At 37.4% G+C, this 16,823-nt stretch overlaps 1 long non-coding RNA gene across 4 annotated transcripts in view; it reads right to left on the bottom strand.

Annotated features, from left to right (window-relative positions):
• LOC106505379 (uncharacterized) overlaps positions 1 to 16,823 on the bottom strand; it is a 916,097-nt gene that overhangs the window by 784,543 nt on the left and 114,731 nt on the right. The window contains exon 4 of one of the 4 annotated variants that reach the window (XR_014824122.1): positions 165 to 248. The exons of the other annotated variants lie outside the window; for them this stretch is intronic. This is a non-coding gene — a long non-coding RNA (uncharacterized LOC106505379). The remainder of the gene's footprint in view (positions 1 to 164; positions 249 to 16,823) is intronic. 4 annotated transcript variants of the gene reach the window in all.

Raw genomic sequence — 16,823 nt, forward strand, 5'->3', positions numbered from 1 at the left:
TGAAGATAAAATTCAGTTTGATGATCATACGAGTAATTAATTCAGCCAAGAAACATCAATGGATGGTAAAGCCACTTAGTGAAAGTTTAATGAAAAAAGGGATGTATGGTTTCAAAGAACTTCTTCACAAAATCCATATTAATCACAAAAGAATAAAAAAATACCTTTACAGTGGAGAGTCCTGACAGATACCACTTTAATCATGGTTATGATCACCAGTAATGGAACAAATCCAAACCATGTGCCACCTGATAGGATGCAATGAAAAGAATATGTTATCACTTCCGTGATACTCCTATCAAAATACATAATCTGAATATAACCATAAGGAGATAGCAGAGGTGAAAACTGAGGGACATTCTACAAAATAATTGGGCTGGAATCTTCAAAAGTTTCACTGTGAAAGTCAAGGAAGACTGAGGAACTGCTCCAGACGAAAGGAGACTAAAGAGACAACTACACACAATGCATAATTCTGTGCTAAACCACTTTACTAAAAAGGGCATTATTGAGGCAATTGGCAAAACCTGAATGGAGTCTGATTAGATGGTGGTAATGTATCAGTGTTAATCTCCTGATTTTGATGACTGTGGTATTGTGGGAGAATTTCCTTGTTTGTAAGAATTATACACTAAAGTAATCAGAAATGATAGGACATCACATAGGCCACTTTTAAATTTTAATATTGGGAAAAAAAGTTCTTCATCCTGTTCTTACAAGTTTTCTCTAGTTTGAAATTATTTCATATGAAAAGAATAAAAATGTCAAATAGTGGAACAAGCACAGCTAATAGTGAATTAATTATTTGGAACCTCATACACAAATAACTTTAAAACATGGGGATTAATATATGGGACAAAAACTAAGAAAATGAGTGGGACATTTCAGAGTTAAGGATTTACAAGGACCTTACATTGGTTCACAGGAAGACAGAGATATACTGCTTAATTTCAGATTTTAAGGAGACACATAAAAATTTAAAGGTAACAAAGTAGAAACAGCATTAAAAATTTCCAAGTTAATAGAGAAAAAAGTGAGAAAAAACAAAAACATGGTTTTATGGAAAGCCAGATAGAGAATAAATCCATAGAAACTAAACAAATGTGACTGAAAAAAATAAGTTCCCCACATTATAATAATCCTCTTTAAATATATTTGATAATGTCCATAGAATCCCCAGAAACAGAATCACCATGTTAACAATTTATGTACACAATTTTATTATAGACACAATAACTCTTGATTCATCAACAACTAAGGTTCAGTTTTACGAACTACACTTTTTAATAAAAGGTTTTAACTGCATATCTCTTAAACTTCACTTTGCCATGCTCCATCCTGTCAATGACGTCCCAGCCACATCACTCTTCTACCTGCTCCCAGAACATGCCAACCTCCTTCTTGCCTTAGGGTCATGCAGATGCTGTTCCCTCTGTCTGGTCTCCAACTTTCTCCCGCACCCCATAATAAACATGGTCCCTCTGGTCTTCCCACAATTTGCACCTCCCTAGAGAAGTCCTGTCTTAATTCTTCTTTAGCCCTTCCTGGGAGATCACCTCTCAGGGAACCCAAAGCCACATTCTGCAGAAAATTTTCTACAACTTTCTCTTCTTAAACTGAGGAGTAAGTGTCAGCTTCTTATGTTAATTTTTATAGAGCAGTCTTTCTCTTTTGACACATTATATTCAGTTTTTTCTTCCATAAATCAAGCTGCTAAGTGCTAATAAAACATGTAATAAAAAGGTAAATGGCCTCTCTATTAATCTTAAGTACTGGCACCTATAATATGATTTTTAAAGCTATATTCTCAAATTGCATAAACCCCATGAGGCTGATTGTCAATGTCTCTCATAAATAAGAAAGCCTCATGATAGCAGTCAAATAACTTATGCCAAAACTGTTTTCTTTTCCAAAAAGAAAAAAAGAAGAAAGAAAGAAAGAGAGAGAGAAAGAAAGAGAAAAAGAAAGAAAGAAAGAAAGAAAGAAAGAAAGAAAGAAAGAAAGAAAGAAAGAAAGAAAGAGAAAGAAAGAAATCTTGTTATAAGAGACTTTTGTGAACTTAGTGCTGGTAAAAGGATCCACACTAATAGCTGGTAAAAGGATCCACACTAACAGCTCATGACTTTGACCTTGGCTTAACCACAGGAGAAACACCCTCTTACAGCACTGATATGCCTCATATGCACTTCTCCAAATCCACATTTTCTTGTTAACAATTACCTAATACCATTGAAAGTTTTCGTCATCTGAGTTTTTCCCATTTTCCTATAGGAAATTACCTGGAGCACTACAAAGCAACGGGCTTTAACAGTCTGGAGATGGTCGCCAGGCATAAACTGGTGAATTATTAACATTACTAGACCTGTCTGTAGCATTTAGGATTTTCAGAGCATTGTACAATCCCTCTTAGTTATAACTCATAGACTTGTGAAAGGGGCAGCTCCTGTCATTTTTGCTTTGCAATTTGGATGCTGATCCATGGAAAGGTTAAATACCGTTTCCAGGGTCACCAAGAGTTTTCCTGACAGAGCCTACTTAAGCATTCATTGCTGCTGACATCGGGCTCTGGGGAAAAGGAGAGAGACGAGGTGAGGAAAAGCCCTAGGCTAAGAGAATGCAACATTATAAGCACATTGCTGAGGATAGCCTTTCTCATAAATTAAAGACAGCTACACCACAAAATATCTGATTATGACCAGCTTATGCTAATATTAAATAACATTATCCTTAGAATTCCTGAGAACAGCAAAGCTATAAACTGAAATAGAATGGGAAGGGGATGAAGGAAAATACCTTAACTTTTTTAATATCTCCAAGATATACTATTTTTTTTCTATCTATAGCATGTCGATACTAATACATGTAGCTTATATTTAAACTCTAATGTAGTCCTATTGTGTATGCTGAAAACATTAGGCATTGTCTGATTTTTCTACCTAGGGTCACAATAGGATCTTATTGTCATTACTGAGAACAGCACACTGTCTTCAGAAAAGTTACATGGGTTCATCTAACATTGCACAGCTACACAGTGCACCTTGCCCCCAGCTCAGCACCCTGTCCCCAAGCCATGCTACCTCCCTCTGGCCTTTCTCTGATGGACACTACTGATATCTTTAAATATGCAGAAAATAGCATCTATGAGGACATTTTAATTTGGGAGGATGGCATGAGAGGAGGCAGCAACAAGAGCTACTAGTCAACTGGATTTGGATGAAATACTGAAAGTACTCATATGATGTGAATACCTTTAAGGAGAGGACTTCCCCACTGCTCAGGAACCATCAATCCTTGTTTACCACTTATCCTAAGAACATGGACACAGAGTTGAAAACCCAGATTAGCTCTGGAGGTAGGCCGTGACTCCAATCCTAGGCTCTTAGTCCCTATAATTATTTGTTTGATCGGACTACCTTCTGCACACAGAAGGGTACAATAATGGCTATTTCTCAAAGAAAGAAAAGTAACAGCATAGGAATCAAATCTCTGGTCTTTGCCCTGTTTATTCCAGATACAAATTTATTTCCATTGCACTGTAGTTCACAAACACATGTGATCATAAAATCTTGGCAGCTCTTGGGAGTTAATGTTGTCTAACCTAGAGTAGAATGGATTCCAAGGCATGGCCTAGAGCAACGGAAAGACCTGGACCTTCAACAAATTCCTTTCAACTCTCCTCTCCTCTAAGCAGAGTTGAAGCATGGCCTTTTTACTCCTGCCTTCAGCAGCAAACTAAAGACTTTTCACTGTGGGATTTGGGGATTTGGTTTGTTTTCCCTCAGCCCTCTGACCATGACTTTTCTGGTACTGAGTGAGTTCATTGTTTCTCTGCTGAGCTTCCCAATTGATCCCCACAGAACAGACTTGGCACCCAAGGTGACATAGCCAGGCAGACCACAAAGCCTGCAGAATGAGAAAATGTTGGAAACTGATAATATATTCAGCCAAGCATTCTTCCTGGCAGTGTGAGTGAACCTTAAAAGCTTAGTGACAACAACAAATGAGCACTGGCCTGGAAAATCCACTTCCTCTTAGGCCAGACAAGGTAGGTAACAGGAAAATAAGCTTTAGGTATTTGCAGAATCTCTCTGCATTAAAAAAAAAAATGGACACAGTCATATACAGGCCACTTTCATGGAATCATTCAGCTCTTCATCCCCTGTATGTAAGATCCAAAGCTCTTTGCATCTCTGACTGCTTCCCAGTACCTGAGGGTCAAGTATCCCACTGAGAGCTTGGAAAGAGAAGCCAGAAAGATTTGGAGCTGGTGTGGGTGACTGTAGAGCACAGATGGCCAGTTATCGATGTAATCTGTGTATCTGGGAGGCATGTGCTGTAAGGAGGCAGCTGCTAAACCAAATGAATTAAGTCACAGTTTTTAAGAGAGTATAGGTTGGAAGAGAAGTTTTGAATGTATGCAGTTGTGCAGAGTTATGATCTATGGTTAAAAATCAGGATCATGTACACTGATTGAGGATTTTCCTAAAGTGCAACTCTATGGAAGTAAGAGTGATAACCATTTTATTGCAGGTGGTGAGGTAGCATCATTTTGCAAGCTCACCTTTAACTCTCAGTAGTCCACTATTTCCCTAGTATGCCAGAATGTGTTATATTACCACTGGTGCTCTGTGCTTTAGGATAAGATACTCGGTCCAGGTTTAAAAGAGGTATTGGCATGCTATTTTCCTATGGAGGGAGAGCAGGGAATGTTTTTACTCCACTTATTGATCTCTTATATGAGGGGCTTAATCTACAGGACTGGATAAATTCTGAATTTTCTATCTGTCCATGGTATAACCCATAATGTTAATGGAAAATGAGCCAACATTATTTCGTTCTGGCTATGTTAGCAGCACTGAATTCTAATTTTGTTTCACCATCTAAGCCCAAGAATGGAAACTGCCAAGATCAATTCATTTTGATAAATCAGCTGTTTCTGATGGCCATCTATGCTGAACTACAGCTGCTGTTCTTTTTTTTCCTAAAAAAAATGATTGTGAAGCAAGCATATTCCAACTATTACTCATATTGTTTTACTGAACTAATGAATTGCTCTCGGAAGCCAGTTATGAAGATTTTTGATCAATTATTACATAAAAATGGTTAAAGGGAAATACACCATAATTAGGCTAACAAATCTGCTATGATGCTGCCTCTCCAGATGAATGAATTCCTTAGAGACGAAATGGGGACATTAGGGTACTTTGTATTTTTCTTTTTATATTGTTATACCATATAATATGATGGATTAACCAACACTGCTTCACAACTGCTCTTTGTCCAGAGTTTAATGGAGAAAAAAAATACCTTTTTGTCTCTAAAAATCTCCTAGAAGTGAAGGAGGAATAAGCATATGGTCTCCAGTAATACTACTGAGAACACCTAGATCAAAATGAGGAGATGCATTTCATCTGTCACTACCATGTCATTACAGCCCCTCCTCAACTGCATTTATGTTGCCAACAAGAATCCTCACCAGATCAAAATGATTGGAATCAGGCCCAAGACAGCTGTGGCCTAGATAAAGAAAATCAAATGATTTTCAGTCTCCTGGTTACCAAGAAACGGAATATGTCATCTATGGCCAGTTAGTGATATTATTCTACACTTCAGTACTGCTCATCTGTGTGCAATACTTTCTGTATGGTCCCTGGACCATTGTTATCTGTCACAGTTTAAAAAGAAAAGGATTCCACTTTCTTTAAAGCCTTTTAATACAAAGTTGGGGATTCAGACACCAAGGGACAAAGAGAAAACTTCGAGAGCCTATAAAAAGAACCATCAATTCCATCAACTAAAATGCCCTTTATTCTAACAATTTTATTGTTCAAAAACTGAGGAGAAATTGGCATGTATACAGACTCTAGATTGGAGACTACCAAATGACATATGGAATGAGACTCTGGATTTATTAAAATTTGACTTTCTATATAACATAAAAGGGGGAAAATCACTACATGAAGGAAAAGCATGAGTCAAACTCTCACGTTTTGGGCATTAATAAATCAACCCTTTTACACACACCAACCCATATTTAAAGACACTGTTAACATTACACTCTTTGAGATGAAACTTAAGGATTTAAAAATGCTGTAGGTCAGATATGAATGTAGGCAAGGTCAAAGTCAGCTGAACTTTATGCCCAAATAGAAGAGTCTGTGGAACACAGGGGAGGTACATTTCTTAGGAAGAATCCATGTACCACCTTCCCCTATTCCACAAAAGAAGACAAAAGGGGTCCCTTTCTTGGGCCTCCACTTTCCCTTGTGAGTGATCTTATTCTTGTCTGAGGGGCTTTCTCCCAGGAACTCTTGAGCTCCCTTGATCACAGAGTTTCTTGTTGCTCCAAACTTTTGTTCCCTCCCCCAGTAATAAATCCTCATTCTCCCTGAAATAAAGATAGTAACACTATGCAGGAGATAATTTGAAAAAAGTATGTTGTCCTTGGAAAACCAACATTAAAAGGGTCCAATCACTAGTGACTTAAAGAGTGTTCCCAACCTTTCTCACATCAGACAACACATAAAGGTAATGTTTATACAGACAAGGCTGTCTGAGATCAGGCAACCTGCCTGGGGTGGCTCCAGCAGCAAACTGCCACCCTGAGGACTGATATCTCAGATAGACTGTAAGCTATTCGCATGAGAAGCTTTGCCATCCAGCAGAGGATGTTAACCTTTTGCGCCATAGACCCACCCATTTAGTATCTGGTGATGCCCTTGGATACCTTCTCAGAACAATATTTTTAAACGCACAAAATAAAATTCATAGTATTGAAAAGTAAACTGATTATATTGAAGTAGTTATAAAATATTTCAAAACCAAACGTATGATATAGGACATGTGCTTTTTTATTAAAGCATTGAATAAGAAGATCTATTGGCAAGCCTAGTAATGACCATAATTTCAAAGTGGTTGGGAGGATAAGTAATATTTCAAGATATCTGCAACGATTACACTGTGATATAAAAACATTTGTTATTTCTATTAAAGACAAAGTCATGGGTGTTACTAACATGAAAGAGGTTTGTGGATTAAACTCATAGTTGGAAATGCCAACTTTCAGTTAGGAGTGAGAGAGAATAAACATGAAGTTTTTCAAATCCCAACTCACAAACCCCCTGGTTTTTCTCTATGGATCTCATGCTGAGAACTCTGTTCTAAAAGAAGAAAAGTACAGGAAAGAGAGTCTTCTCTGCTGCTCCATATTCCTCCCTCTCCTCAGAGTTATCTCAAATCTCTTAATCCCCTTCCCTGTCCCTTTTTCCTGGAGTTTCTATTTATTCTCTGTATCTATCTTCCCTTCACTCTTTCCTTAATTCTTCTTCCCATTCTTTTCCTTCACTTCATTCTCTTTTCTCATTTCCAGAATCCCCTCCTTGACACACTGAGCACATAAGCAGGCCATTTAGGACAGACCCCTGTCCATGGCAAACAGGGGAGGTTTGGGTAAAAGAGGGAAATGCACCATGAAATGCAGCCAAGGTATGAGATGGGTGAAGTTTGCTCCAGGCCAGGCCTCTCTATCACAAGTAGAAAGAAAACCCCTTCCACAGCTCAGAATGAAAATGGGCAACTGTTTGCTAACTTTAGGTCAATGTACGATAAGTAAAGTCATCCAATCTCCAAAGAACATTTTGACTTAATTTTTATCACTTAAATATCAAGTTCTTCCTATAGAAATTAAGGTTATAGTAATCAATCCCATATTGTAATAGAAATCAGTGTTTAAAAAAACCCTAAAAATATTTCTGGATAATCAAGAAGATTGTAAGGAAACTTAAGTATTTAAAATCGTTATCCACATACCTCAAATACACAACACTCAAAAGTGTAGCAACACTTCACACACACACACATCATTCTCCTCCTCAAATAATATTCTAGAAGTATCTTATGTGAGTATTCTCTTTCAGGCCACTGAATTCTCTGGATGGCCTTCCGGGCATGACTGAGTAAATCCAGAAGACTGTTAAATTCCCCAGCAAATAGTTACTAAAAAATACTGAGTAAATATGGAAACAATAGGAAAACAAGAGACTCATAAACGAAATTTATTTTCAAATTGTGCCAGATAGATTAGACTTGCCAGTGAGGAAAGAGAATTTATTAAATGTTAAATATTTCATTCCAGGAAAACACATGTAACAACATTTAACATAATTTTGTGTGAGACCATTTGAACTAATTTTGCAAACCACCAAAACTCAGCCACCTGGGCAGAAAACTGTCTGAAAAAAATAGTGATAATTTATAATAATGCCAATTGGTGGAAAGTACTTAATACTATGCTGTCCAGCTTATTCCAATTATTTCATTAATACTCTGACATAAAGTTTTTTGTGTTATTTTGTTCTTAACTCATCATTAAGAAGATGCTATCAAGAGGCAGGTAGAAGCATCTGTGTGAAATTCACACTTTCTTTTTCAGATGACTGATCCCTCCGCAGACTACATCAGTCTCCCTACTTGCTATTTCAATAAGTAAACATGATGTCTCTCATTCAGTTCTTGGCTCTCTGACCAATTGCGTAACCTAGAGCAGTTACTTTTTTCTAAGTCCCAGTTCCTTCTAATACAATACAGGCACAATTCACAGAACAAATATGAAAATTAAGATAGACAATTCAGAAGTTCAGAAGTTCCCTGGTGACCTAGCAGTTAAGGATCCAGCTTGTCACTGCTGTGGCATGGGTTTGATCCCTGGCCTGGGAACTTCCGCATGCTGCGGGGTGCAGGAAAAAAAAAAAAAAAAAAAAAGGACAAACCTTGATGTTAGTACTGAGCCTGGCACAGAGTAAGCTCTCAATAAATAAAAGAGTTATGATCTTTAACTGATCCATCCAACAGAGCAGAAACAGACCAGATAATATTTCAAACTATGAAAAGGGAACGCAATTGAATTGTGTATACTGTGGAATATCTTTTACCTGCTTAGGAATCCTTTTTTTTTTTTTTTTTTTTGGATTTTTAGGGCCACACTCACGGCATATGGAGGTTCTCAGGCTAGCGGTTGAATCAGAGTTGTAGAAGCTGGTCTATTCCACAGCTACAGCAATGCTGGATCTGAGCCGCATCCGCAGCCTATGCCACAGCTCACAGCAATGCCTGATCCTTAACCCACTGAGCAAGGCCAGGGATAGAACCCAAGTCCTGATGGATACTAGTCAGTTTCATTAACCACTGAACCACGACGGGAACTCCAGGAATCTTTTTGTTCTTATATTTTGTGAACTATATACCAAAGGTGTGCCAATGCTGTGCCATTTTTTTTCACAACAAAGTTGTTAGAAGTATAATTTTAACTTGAAGTTAGCAGTTCATATTATGCCTAGGACTATGTCATCTGCTTTGATACAACATAAAGAAAAGTTGTATCTACCTGGAGAGAGAGGGGACAGTTATAGTGTTGCTTCTATTAGGGAGAATAAATAAAAATTTTGTGATTTCTGCCAAAATAATTTTTTTTTAAATAATAGTGATCTTTAAAATTAGGGGAATGATTAAAAGCCCATCTCCTTTATTCAGCCCATTCAAATACAATATCTATAAAAGCTCTGTGTTCTGGTAACAATCCCTTACTATTTCCTCTCTCTCTACTTGGTCTTTTCATTTATTCATTTCCCACTAATCGTAAAATTGAAATAAAAAGAGAATGAATTTTTTAAAGTCACTTTCCATTCTGGAGCTTTGCTAATTTCTTCTAAGTGCACTTTAGTGCTATTTAATTTGTATCTAGGGGTAGTGCACTGTTACGCACTGTTCGCTTATTCCTCCAGATAGAAGCAATTAGCTGGGCTAGCCAAATCCTCCACCTGGCCACCATCAGCATATGCAAAGCACCAAGAAAAAACAGGAGGCCAAGTGTTCCTTCTAGCCTGTTTCCTTTGGTATTCAAAATCCTCTTTCACCAGTGTGCCTGTGGTAGTGAAGGCATATTTATGGAACTCAGAACATCTCTGAGTCTAATCCAGCAGACAATAGACATAGTTATATTCCTACTCTGATATTTCAAAACCAATTAGTTTTTTTCTATTTAAAAGCTATTGCACTAACAAATAGAGAATCTTTAGAGTGCAATTACTAATCTGGCATTGGCTGATACTTGGTTTGTGTATATTTTTAATAACACCAAGCAATTTCCTATGACACTGGCTGGGGGTTCTACAATTTAACTTGATTTAACACTATCTACCTTGAGCCAGCATCAGATCAGGTTAAGGGTTCAGTTCCACAAGGCTTGCCCCCCCACCCCTCCACCCACACACTGCCCCAGATGCCACACAAGGTCAGGTTGTTATCTGTGTTTCTTACCAACCAGCTATAGATCAGAGGTTCCCATGAACCCGTCTTTGATTTCAATTAATTTGTTAGGGAGAAAGACCAAATATATATATCTTATTCTATATCACAATATCACAGTACTGGAACTCAATGTTTTGTCTGTTATATAAGAAAAGTCTAGAAAGAAACAAGAGTGACCCTGGTATGGCTTAACTAGTGCTATGGATGTCCAAATTTTGGAAAATGTAGTATATGGTAAGACTGTCTTTAGACAACTCCATGTCCTTGTGAATTCAAATTTAATAAGTTTGAAGTGTAACCTGAAATATACCTATGTTTAAAATTTCTGTTCTCTTAATGATAGCATCACTAGTTTCCAGACTTTCTTCCCAAAACTTAGCATAGCGTTTTCTGTTGAGTCATCCTAACATCTGATGAGTGCTCATTTTGATGCAGAAAAGTGTGAATTTAAAAATTAAGTCATGCTGCATCTGGAAATGAATCTGAGACCCAAGAAAGCAGTCTTTTTTTTTTTTTTTTTTTTTTTTTTTGTCTTTTAGGGAGTCATCTGCGGCATATGGAGGTTCCCAGGCTAGGGGTCAAATTGGAGCTATAACCACCGGCCTACCCCAGAGCCACAGCAACTCAGGATCTGAGCCATGTCTGTGACCTACACCACAGCTCACAGCAATGCCAGATCCTTAACCCACTGAGCGAGGCCAGGGATCGAACCCGCATCTTCATGGATGAAAGCAGTCATTTTTAATTAAGGATTTATTATGTCATATTCAACTGGAGCAAAGATTAAGCATGCTGTACAAGATTTTACAATAGAATACAGCACAATATTTATCTTCTGTATGAAATGCTTGTAATTAATCTTGTTTTTATTTTGAACAATATTTTATCTATCTCCTTAGGTTTCAGCAAAACATGTAGGGTTCAGAAGACCTCATCTTGGAGGTCTTGGAATTTTCACTTTAGAGAATGATTCTTCTTAACCTTGGTCATGTTTTTCTAGATATTGGAAGCTGCTCAATTCCAAACCCATAGGGATTCAGAAAAAAATGCTGACCAAGGTATCACATCAAAATACTGAAGAGACGCCCCAAACATCTTTAAATCAAGTTCAAAAGTTGCAAAATTTCTTCTTCCAAAGAAAATTAACTCCTTTTTTTAAATTAGTTGAGAAAATCATCTGCTAAATACCTTCTTTCTTTTACTATGTACAATTTAAACTGCTGTTCACAGTTGTAATCGGGGTGCCTAGCTCAGTGTCAAGCATATGAATGATACCATATAAAAATCTTTAGCAATAATAAGAGACTAGTTTTGTGAATAGATAGATGAATAAATGAATGAAGACCATATTATGTCTCAATCTATCACCACCAGCAGAAATGCCCTGAGAAGTGTTATTGTTAATGTTATTTTAACATTCATCATCATCATCACACTTTCCCTATTCACACCATCAAAAAATGTGCAAATGCAGAATTGGACTCTAAATTGCTCTGCAGTTGTAAGAAGCCAAGGAACAGAGCAAATCAAGGTGCAGGAAATTTTCCAAACTCTTCACTTCTCTGGCAAATGAATAAACTATCCTGCATGTTGTCCTGGATTTGAAAAGATGTTAAAACAAATTACTTTTTTTTTCTCTTGGCTTTTTAAGAATCAAACTACATTCCAGTTTTCAAATGTGAAATATCCTTCAACCATAAAAGGACAAAAAGGAGGAGATGAAATGATACATTCAAGGACATAGTTTTGGAGAATTAGATTGCTACATCACTACAGAGCAGTCTGGAAATGACAATTGCTAGGCTTTTTGGTGGTATTAGCAGAGTAGTAAATATAATGTATATGTCATTTTTATTCCAGACAGGAAGACTGGAGGTAGTTACTAGTGAATGACAGTAAATTGTACCAGATGCCAAGTAAATTTTAACAGCCTTTTAGCTGCACTTCTTATATTCACATACTCATTAGTATTTTAATTTTTAGGTATATAACAAGGTTTCAATACAACCCATGTGAAAAAGAAAATTACAAAAATGTCTATAGAACATTCCGCTCTTGAGACAAGCACCCATGATGGATCAAGAAATTATTCTGTATCTACTCAAGAGAAATGAAAACATGTATCCACAAAAAGGCTTATATGTTAACGTTCTTAGTAGCATTATTCATAATAAGCAAAAAGTAGAAACAATCCAAACATCCATGAACTAGTAATTGGATAAATAAAATGTGCTCCATCCAGACAATGAAATATTATCCAACAATAAAAAGGAATGAACTACTGAAAAATATTATAGCATGGACCTCAAAAAAAATTATGCTAAATGAAATAATCCAGGTGCAAAAGACCACTTATTATATCATTCCACTTGTATAAAATGCCCAGGAAAAAAAATCATCGGAAATAGCAGATCAATGACTGTTTGGAGCTAAGGATAGGAGCAGTGATTAACTGCACAGGGTTCTGAGAGATTTATTTGGGGTGACAGAAAGGTTCTAAAATTGGATTTCAGTGACAGTTACATAGCTCTGTAAGTTTACATCATCATTGGTTCCTCACTTTATATGGCCTCACAGGAATGTGCTTTAGGCCTTAGAGTTGAATCTCTAAGGACTGAGACTTTGGGGAATGTTGGGATGGATGAATATATTTTGTAACTTCACCTTTCCAAAAACCCAGACAATCACTTCCAACTCCCTACTGCACATTTCTACTTAAATAACATATCAACAGTGCAGATTCCTATACTGTATTTCATCAAATCTAAATTGCTATCAATTACAAAATAAACCACTACTTTATATACCATTAAGAAAAAAAGAGTCTGGGAGTTCCCACCATGGTGCAGCGGAAAAGAATCTGACTAGGAACCATGAGGTTGCAGGTTCAATCCCTGGCCTCACTTGTGGGTTAAGCATCCAGCATTGCCATGAGCTGTGGTGTGGGTTGCAGACAAGGCTTGGATTGAGTGTTGGCTGTGGTGTAGGCCGGCAGCTGCAACTCTGATTAGACCCCTAGCCTGGGAACGAACCTCCATATGCTGTGGGTGCAGCCTAAAAGGCAAGTCTGGAGTTCCTGCCATGGCTCAGTGGTTAATGGACCCAACTAGTATCCATGAGGATGTGGATTTGATCCCTGGCCTCACTCAGCGGGTTAAGGATCTGTCATTGCTGTGAGCTGTGATATAGTTCACAGATGTGGCTTGGATCCTGCGTTGCTGTGGCCGTGGTGTAGGCCAGCAGCTGCAGCTCCAATTTGACCCCTAGCCTGCAGAACCTCCATATGCTGCAGGTGTGGCCTTAAAAAGACAAAAGGACAAAAAAAAGTCACCAATTTGATTATGATATGCTATTCATTATTAAGAATCACAGCAGAGACACACTAAAATGGAGAAGGTGACACCATGCCTTGGATTCAATGAACTGTGGGAAGGAGGCGAAGAATTTTCTCAGCTAGACTTCACAAAGGAAGCTATTCCCACCAGCAGGCAAATCACAAGCAAAGGAACAGATGTTTAAAAATGCCTGGTGTTTGGGCAATGATGGTACCTGGAAGGACCAAAAACAACTTGAAACAGCCTATCATCAAAAAGGCCTGAGCAATTAAACAAGCTTTCTCAACAATCATCCACAATCCCTACCTCTGCAGTGAACTCAGCATCCACACTCAAACTCTCATTGAAGCTGTCACATTTCAAATGAAGATTTACCATTCACTTTAGTCTTGAAAGGATGCCCCCTTTAAATTACCTGGTAAGCAGCTACAAATTTTTAAGAATTCTATAACTTAGAAATCAGAAAATTACACTGGCTTTTTAGAATTCTAAATACATAGAATATAGCTTTAAAACATATTCCTTTAAGAATGTGTTAAATGTAAAATTTTAAAACACATAAATGAGGAAGTACATCTGGTGCTTGCACACATTTTTACCTACAGTATTAGGCAGGCCAAACTCCAGAATATCCCATGGTCTACTGAAAAATGTCAAGGATAGAAAAAACTATTCGATTGGATCACAACGAGACAAGAATTAGCAAGAAACAAACACCTCTTTTTTACTTCACTTTGGAGAGGTAGTGTCACAACTAAAATAGAAGACAGAAGTAAGTATACAGCTGCTAGTTGCCCCGCCCCAACTCATCTTCACCTGGAACTAGTAAAGGGAATCAAGCCTAAGAAACATGAAGAAAAGTAAGAAAGCATCGGTCCATTTACTGCCATCACGGTCTCCAGGCCCAGCTGGACTATGAGGAAAACTTTCCCTGGGGGACCGGAAAGTACTTGCAGATGTTCAGAAGGAACAAATGCCAAGGAACTTTGAAGAAATCAAGTTACCTCTAGTCAAGAAAATCTTCCTGCTCAGTAACTGCCACTGTCTTTGTAGGCAATTGCTATTGCTTTCCAGCTTGTCACAACTCAGTTTCCGCTTCTCAGGCCATGCTTCAAGATTTCTTTTGCCTTGGGTACAGTTGTTCCACTTCAGCTCACAAAACCACAGCTGCTTACAGGACCACCAACCTCTATGTTCTGCATAGTTTCGGAGAATAATCTACTGGAGCAGGCATCATTTTCATGTTGACATGTAAGCACTTCATTGTCACTGATGTTGTCTTGTAATTTAATGCTTTCATAGGTTCTAAGGGATGCTGATGGAGCCATCAAGAAGCCATGACCAATGTCTAATCTAAACATACTACATATATACCTTTTCTTGATTTGCTTCTCCAGTTGGGTCCACGTAAGTCTTACTGATGTTCAGCAGTCTTAGCTTGACTTGGAAGCAAGTTAATTCTATCAATGGACCAGTGGTTCTCAACAGGAGAGGTTTAGCCCCAAGAGGTCATTGGATAATGTCTGAAGACATTTTTAGTTATCAGAACTCAGAAGAGGCAAGGGGGTTACTATTGGCATCTAAATGGTAGAGTATAGGGATGCTGCTAAACAGCCTAAAATGCACAAGACAGCCCCTGAACAAAGAATTATCCAGCCCAAAATGTCAATAATGCTAAGATTAAGAAACCCTTGCAGTAGTCTTACAAAGCATCACTAATTCCATGACTATAAACTTATTTTTCATTTGTCATGCATTTGTGGTATATAATCACAGTATTTACAGAACCTGCCTTCAAAGCCTGAACAATAATAAGATCTAGAATATGAATCTGTTCTGCATGCCTGCCATGCATACATTTAAATCATATTCAGATATCACCAGCATCAGATAAAATAATGCATGCCAAAATACTCTTGACTTTTTTTAATTCCTAAAATATATGCAGCTATTAATATGCATAAATCTTTAAAACAACTCACTTAATAAGTTCATGAAAGAACAAAGTCCAAAGTTTCCATGCATAATTTAGATTTATTAACCTGTCTCCAGACTCTCATCTCCATTAAAATCATACCTGCATTAAACATAGTATCCCCTATTATAACCAGGAAGAATGTATGGAGTCCCTCTTTCATGTCAGCAGATTTGAGCCACATACCTGACTCTGTATGGCTAGAATATACATTATATTCTGAATCTTCTTGATGCCATTAAAATGCTCCCACACTGAGGTACTAATTTATGTAAACATTTTATGTGATTGACAAGTGAGAAGCAGAAATGAGCAAATGAATGACTTTAAAAAAATGAGTATGAATAAGAGAGTAAAAAAGAAAGAAGACTGGGAATAGAAAAAGAGAGAAAGAGCTTTTTTAAAGTAAAAATCATCAAGTCTTATGCCAAAGATGTTGGGGATAATTACTTCAGCTATGTCTGTCTCCCAGCCTTGGAAGCCCTGCCATTGTCCACAATATGTGACTTGATCCTGTATTACTCCTGATCAACTTGTCAGTCTGTTGTTTAGAATTTGCCATCAAACAAAACTTTTACCAACTGCTACCCTTATGCCCATTGGACTTAAACCAGCCACTCTTTCCCACATTTTATACTCTGAACTAAATTGTGTGTGAAAATTACCTTTTATTGACTTTAGTGAGAGCCTTATACAAACAACTGAGGGCAGATTTCAACTGCCCACTGCCAAAATAGCCCTCTGTCCCATCTGTTGGATGCACATATCATTAAGACTTTTATTAGCCTCAGAAATAGAGAACTCATTTTATGGTGCTAGCTAAAACTCTACAAAAGTCCTTGAAAAGCAAGCTCTTACTGGTCCTGGTAACCACTGCATCTAAGCAAATGCTGCTAAAAAACCAGACTGGCAACAGATATTAAAAGATAAAATTCCTCCAAATGATAGCACCAAACTGTAATTTCATGTCTGTAAATTCATACTTTCCATTAAACTGCTCAAAGAAAATATACCTATTGTCCCTCTAAAATGGAGGTCTTTTTTTTAATTTAAGCCTTGAAAGAAGAATAAGATGTCCACAGAGATATTGGGAAAAATATAATTCCTTAAGAAACCACTGTGAAGGAAAGACAGTATAAGAGTCATCATCAGAAGAAATCAAGAACTTTCTTGGAAATGGGAAAGTTATAAAAGACTTAACCATTAGG

This window comes from Sus scrofa, chromosome 13, assembly GCF_054392235.1.
Source record: "Sus scrofa isolate SSC_HxYL_T2T_F1_AM1 chromosome 13, Sscrofa_HxYL_maternal_Yorkshire_Landrace_v2.0, whole genome shotgun sequence".
Classification (NCBI taxonomy): Eukaryota; Metazoa; Chordata; class Mammalia; order Artiodactyla; family Suidae; genus Sus; species Sus scrofa.